This window comes from Ischnura elegans, chromosome 6, assembly GCF_921293095.1.
Source record: "Ischnura elegans chromosome 6, ioIscEleg1.1, whole genome shotgun sequence".
Taxonomy (NCBI): domain Eukaryota; kingdom Metazoa; phylum Arthropoda; class Insecta; order Odonata; family Coenagrionidae; genus Ischnura; species Ischnura elegans.
This window is the reverse complement of record NC_060251.1, coordinates 28,282,281-28,289,276: the sequence shown is the minus strand read 5'-3', so window position 1 is coordinate 28,289,276 and position 6,996 is coordinate 28,282,281. Positions and strand designations below refer to the sequence as shown.

General features: G+C 37.8%; 1 long non-coding RNA gene across 1 annotated transcript; it reads right to left on the bottom strand.

Annotated features, from left to right (window-relative positions):
• Positions 1-3,302: 3,302 nt before the first annotated feature.
• Positions 3,303-5,467, bottom strand: LOC124160377. The gene is made up of 3 exons (XR_006865154.1): positions 5,226-5,467; positions 5,072-5,135; positions 3,303-3,600 (listed from the first exon to the last, which is right to left on the bottom strand). It is a non-coding gene; the product is annotated as an uncharacterized LOC124160377 (long non-coding RNA).
• Between the last annotated feature and the right edge of the window lie 1,529 nt (positions 5,468-6,996).

Sequence of the window (6,996 nt, the reverse complement as noted above, 5' to 3'; positions counted from 1 at the left end):
CATGTAATTCAGCTGGCCAATTAATACTGTCGGGTAGAGAAAAAACAACAGATAACATATTAGGATACATTTTTAATATTTTAACTTACTTTGATATTGATTATAGAAAAAATGATGTGATGTTAAAAAAGTATCTTTATCAGTAACTGTCAAATATTAATGGACCCGAAAAATAATTCCATTATTTTTTGTGCTTTCCCTCTAAGTCATTATATGTTCAGGGACTCGTAAAATATACATACAATATAAATAATTACAACTGTATTAACACTACCAACTTCTACACACTTAAAGTAGCGCATAAAAAATAGCAATTAAGGTTAACTATAAACATTTGAAGGTTTTTAAGTAATGCTGATATTTGACGCAAAGCCAAACTTGAATGTAGCAGTCTATCCCATATCTCCCTTCAAGTGGCAGATGAGCTGGGGTTTGTAATATCAACACAGAGAACATGCATACGTCAAAGAAACAGAAGCAACGCGCCGGAAGAAAATCCATAAAAATGGTTGAGGAGACCAATTTCCTAACTTAGGCGCGTTAGGCTTAGATATCTTGAATAATTGAGAATGGATATCTTCAACAGCGACACGGAGATCATATTAGGTACCCCACTAAATTTCCAGGTACGACAAAAACGATTTAAAAAATTGAGATATTTAGGCGAACGGATAGGTGCGGGAACTCGTTATCTCCCATGCACGACAAAGAACCTCAATAAATGCTAGGCGTAATTTCGTAAGAACATTTCATTTGCATATGAATACGGCGGGTGTCCTGACATCCCCCGTCACACGCCTATTGAGGCAGCTTGTGGGGTAGTATGCAGATGTAGATGACCACCGTAAAACTTTTACTGAAAAAAGGGCCTACTAAATGTGCACAGTAGTGTCTTTACTTATCAAATAATTTGCCAAAAATAGCCGTTTTTGAGTCTTAAAAATCCCAAATAAGCAGCAAGGAATTCCCCAGACCCCTGGTCCCCCGCCCTTTGGTTCAAAGTTAAATCCGCCTTTTGTATCAGGCGTATCATTGTAGGTTGTGAAATAGTAGATCGTTTCTTTCCTTTGTTTTCGTTTGGCGCAATACGTATATTGAAAATAGAAACTAAGGGCACAAAAATTAAAATACACGTACAAAACGAACTAAAAAAATAAACGCAATTATGGAGAGAAGAAAGAACCGCACGGAAAGTTCACTCGAAGCGCGTCACAAGGCGGTATTTTTAAACTGTTAAAATGAAAATACGAATATTCCAACGTACCTGAATCTGTACTTAAACTCTCATTGTGTAGTAAATCGATACAGGAACCACTTTTCTTGTTCAGCCAAGGACTGAAGTTTTTTGAGATATTAATAGCATAAAAGAGTTTTTTCTTCTTCTTGTTTCTTTACTGCGCACCGCTTCTGTAAATACGTTTCATATTAACGCTTCAAAGAGGATGAAACTCTCAACACTAACCAAATCAGCATTCACTGGACTACTAAGGTGTACTAAGCACGGCAGCGACACTCCACGTTAAAAACCGGGACTTTCCTATTCTCCCCACCCCACCTCCAGAATATCGTGAGGAGCTGTGATTGGTCGAGAATACAGCCGGCAAGGAGGGCTTTTTGAATTGATTTACCTGCAGGTCCCAGTACCGTCCACCAATATAAACCACTTTTACCAAATAAATTCAGGTAGAGGAGAATAAATGTAATAAAACACTTAAATGCTGTAATATTTTAATGAAAAATTCATTTATTTAAACAATAAATTCTGAAATTACCACAAGTATAACAACACTTTACAAAATTGCATTCAAAAGCAGATAATGAACTTAGAACATTAATTAAAACAACAAATTTTGAACCATATCAACACCAAATACACCATAATTAACGACGATAATGTCGTTTAAAAATGAACATTAAGAGTACATTGTACTGTACCATTCATGAAAGAAATATTTAAAGAAACTTATGATATGATTACACACTACTTGACATTTCACTATCAGAGAACTCCTATTAGAAATATTATTCCATGTACATCAGAGGTGTCATGGTGCCAAATGCACCATAACGCCGTTCCGGCACTGGTTAACAACCCTTTTTCAATTTTAAGTTTCAGTTTTCAAGCTTAACCCTTCATCAATTTTGTTGCTTCAAAATTTCGAATGCATACATTCATAATCAAAACAACATTTATACTAAAATGTCAAGAATAACAATGGATAAAAACACATAGAGTAATATTTCTAACAAAAAGTTAAGGTAAGTGCGCTCCGGCACTTCTAATTTTACCATGACCACACTGATGTACATCATTAATTTGTAGTAGCTCTCCTACACAATATTAGCATAAAGCAATAATTTGCCGTTGTACATGTTTAAATATGGATACAATAATAACATAGGAGTTTCATTTTATATACTTTGACAAAATGTGTATGTTGTAATAGAGATTTCTCAGGTTCAATCACAGGTAAGATGCTCCACGTCTCCTTCCACCATTTTTATGAGCAACTCATCGATTGCCCTCAGGGATTCAGGAATCCAATGCCATCCTGATTCTCAAGATGCTGATATGGCAACCACAGTAATCTGTATAAAAATCTGGGGCACAATCAGAATGGCATTGGATTCCTGAATCCCTAATGACAATGGACGCATTGCACATAGAAATGCTGAAAGAGGATATGGAGCATACTACCCAGTTTGAAACCCAAGAATTATTAACAGCCATTAAACATACGGAAAAAACTAAGCATTACTTCAAATGTGCATCTATTGACCATCCAAATTAGTTCAACGTGGAAACTATGGAATTCTGTGCTTCTAATACAGCATGCAGAGCAAAATATTAATTGAAATTGAGCTTCATTGGAAACCCTCAACAGATGAAAGTGAGCAAAATCTTGGAATGAAACATACACAGTAGCACTTTCACTATAATATTACATGTCAACAGTATGAGACACAAAAAGCAAAATTAAAAGCTGCCACTTTCACAAATATTATAAGGGATTCAAAGAAATCTAAAAACACTTTCACTTTGCAACAAAAGCATTGTACATAAATACCAAATAAGTAATTGAATTGTGTTTATCTGCTACACCAGCCACTGCATCTCTTATACTCAGATATACTCTCAGCATATTTCAAGCAATTTCTACTGGGCAACAACTGTTGAAGCCTGGGTAAGTTACCCTTATCCAGGGCATGGATGTTTGTGATTGTTAAAATGTTATCAACCCCGATGTAAAGGCCGAGCAGTGCTGTTTTCGGTGGTGTGTGAAATAAATAAATAAAATAAATAAATGTTGTAATCAAGAAGAAAAAGAATAATAAAAGGGAACCCCCCTTAAGCACATAAATTAATTCAAAAGTGAAAACCCAACCCCCATAAAGACGATAATCCCTTCATGTAATTAATATTTCCCACCCCTCTTTTTGCAATAGTATTCAAGAACCAAGGTATGAATGACTTCCATTGCCTCAGTTGGTTAACAGCGCTTACCGCTAAGGTAGCTGTTGACACTGTTGCACCATGAATGGCAATGAATGACAGTAACTCAGAAGTGTCGGCTGCCTGGGGTTCAACACCGCTACCAGCTGAAAAGAATTAATTTATTTTATTGTATTTTAATTAAGTGGTACAGAAGGACTGCCAATTTAAAGTGCACATGTAACAACTAAGAGTTAACTAGGTAAATTATTAATTACAATTTTAAATAAAACAAAAATGTAAAAACAAACATTTACCCATCTATATAGTCATTCATGCATTAAATATTTTGATGCCAAATGAGTCAAATTTTTAATTGTCAACAAAAACAGATCAATATCACCTGGGAGAGAATTTATTAGAAAAGTAAGTATCGAATCGAGAGCACTTAAAGAGCAGAATTATCAGCAATTCACCAAGTGTATTTATTTGCACACATCATGTCACTCAAGTTTATTCAGGAATGACATGCCCCTACAAAATTAAAGACGGCCCAGCTGTCATGCATTGCTGTAGGTGGAAAAAACCCCAGCACTGAGAACGGTGTCTCAAACCGGAATTTTCCCACTTCCACAAGTGCAACGACCCTGCATTCCAGTAATCCGCTAAAGGCGTTCTCGATGTCCTCTTTGTCTATCTTTCGCACCCTTCTCCATATGGTTGGGCCCCGGCGCCCCATTGAGGGATTAGCGAGGGTGAGGCGTGGAGGAAGGGTTGCTGGGGCAAAACCCTTCGAAGGGCGCAAGAAGGCATGTCATAAATGAGAAAGGGTAGATGGAAGGACATCCTCAGTAAGAAGCGGTAGAGTGTTTTGGCAAGGCAGTGTGAGGGCTGCGAAGAAAATTTAATGGAGGGGAAAACAGCTAGAAATGACATTATGAATAAAAGAATTTCGGAGCCGGAGAATACAGTTTTCAGAAACTAACATCGGCATTAAGATGGAGGACATCACTCTCAATACGTCTCCTTGCCAGTAGAATTATGCATAGATATCAGTTACAGTATCTCTGAATGATCATCCCACTGTTATATAAAACAACTTGAGAAAGCAACAATTCCAATGAATGTCTTAGCATGGAAAAATGAACTATAGACCTAAATTAGTCAAAAATCGTCACCGTTCTGAATGGAAGAGACTTGCAGTCATACTGTACTGGGACAATGTATCACGGAAAAACGATGTCAATGTAAACATGTAAATTCACTGCAACGAATACAAAATACGATGCTATTTGGACTGATGTCACATGTGCTTTATCTCAACATTTGATACGCATTTTTGTTCACTTGGCGCTAATTTCTTACGACTTACTACCTTGCCGAAATTATATGTTAGATGTAGGTGACATATGACGTCTTATTACGTGACACAGAAAACTTCTTTCGTAAATCGAAACAGGTGATGTGTTTAACATGACCCAGCACATGCTATAACAATTATAATTCCGATCATTTTGAGGTATGAACGTATCTATAAGACACGTTGAAACTTCGCGTTTAAACCCTAAGATTTGAAAAAACTCCCACAACTGCCACTTATGTGAATATTACATGAAATATGGAATAAAAGGTCCTTACCGAAAACGGAGTTTCTTGTTTTCTCCCAAATCAGGGACACAGCATCGGGTCCAAACCATTCTCCCTGTAAGTTGAAATAGAATTTACTACGGACATCACAAGCCGATTATATCTTTCATTCAGTGGGCTATCCGTAGATTAACCTTTCACTTACCTCGTATCCAATAAACACCAAACGCCAAAACCTGATTAGCCAAGTTAAAATAATTATCTTGCGCTGTCAACCGGCACAAATCACCACGTGTCAAAACTGCAACGGTCTGTTTATATTTGAATTGTTTCAAAGAGTGACAAGTTCGCCCACGATTCGGCGGTGGGGGAAGGTGGCGGGTGGTGGGGGGTATCGCCGCGCGCATCCTTCTCGTGAGTATACGCCCAAGGACGTTGTGGTCAGCTCTCATTGGCTTATGAGACGGTCCTCACCCCCCCATCTCTGTGCGGGGACCGTGGTACTAAGGATTTCGCGATCTGTGTGAGGAAAAATAGAGAATATTTGTGTGCGCGCGCAGCTTCCCCACTCCAACAAATCTTCCTTCCCTACTTCCAGTCCTGGGAGAACTACTTGGCACTGATTCCCACGGTACCCTTTGTCAAATAAATCAAACAAGAGAGATGCGTAACTATACTCAGACATTGTAATATGATATTTTTTCTGGATGAATGAATTGGGGCATCGACTACCCAGAAACACCTGCGGGGATATCGGGTTTCGCTACGGATCTGGTGTCTTTGGGAAGAGCGGACTAGGGGAAAAAAATGGAATGTCACATGATCCGTAGTGGGCCCCAAAATATACTGACATATGCACTTGAGTTTGCCACCGTGGTCTCATCTCACGAGGGAGATACACACGAACTCGTCGACGTATTTGAACTAAGAGTGGGACAGGAGAGGGAGAAGAGATGCGATCTGCGCCCCAGCGCCCAAGGTCTCACAAGTGGAATAGGTTGCAGTTTTCAAGATAGTACAGTTGAAGAAAGAAGTTGATTTTTAAGACTAAATTCGTCAACTCGCTGGTTTAAAATGGAATATCAGTGAAACATTGAAACAAATCTGAAGGCATAAAATCACTGCGATTATTTTATTGGAATGAAATAAAAATTTCATCCAAAAGCAGAGTAATTCGTAACTTGGCCGCAAATTGAGGGATCTTAGTTCAAATCCCGGTCAGGGCGAATGATTTTTCCTCTCAAAAATTTCGCACAAATATGCTAATAGATTTTTCTAGAAGTTTCTGGCCCCTTTTAGAATGGACTGCATGCTGCTGAAATAAGATTTCCCTCCGCTAACTGGTGTTTCTGGAGAAAATATGATGAATGGAGTTAGAATGAATAACAGATGAAAAAATGCCGATCGGATGATACAGTATGGACTTTTTGATTAAATGGAATTTTGGCTAGCAAAATAATTCAAAGGAAAGTCAATTGTATTCATACTTCTTAATAGTAACATCCTCAACACATTTTAGCGACATTATGCTAAATATCCTCACTAACCTCGGAACATATGTCATGCAGGAAGAGGTACATAGTTATTTCAATCATAATCCGTACTTCTGCGGAGGTAATGTGCTCTGCGCAATTCGAAATGGGCCATCATTTTCCCCTAGCAAGAAAACTATAAGAAAGATTGCAAGTGCCGCTGAACGATACTTTACAAACATGCGAGTATTATCCAAGACATTTCGGTCGTAGGAGTAAGCACTGAAAGTTTCCTTGTTATAAAATAATTCAATTTCTGCAGGATAAAATTTCCAAAGTTATTATCGCGGGAAACGAGGAAAAGTAGTCGGCCATTAACACTTCAACGTGGCTCAGAAGTAATTCAGAAATTGATCTTTCAGTAAAAAATCTTTTTCATAGTTAGATAATTTATCGAAAAGTTATTGTTGAATTGTATTTCAAAATTATTGCTTAATGGAAACA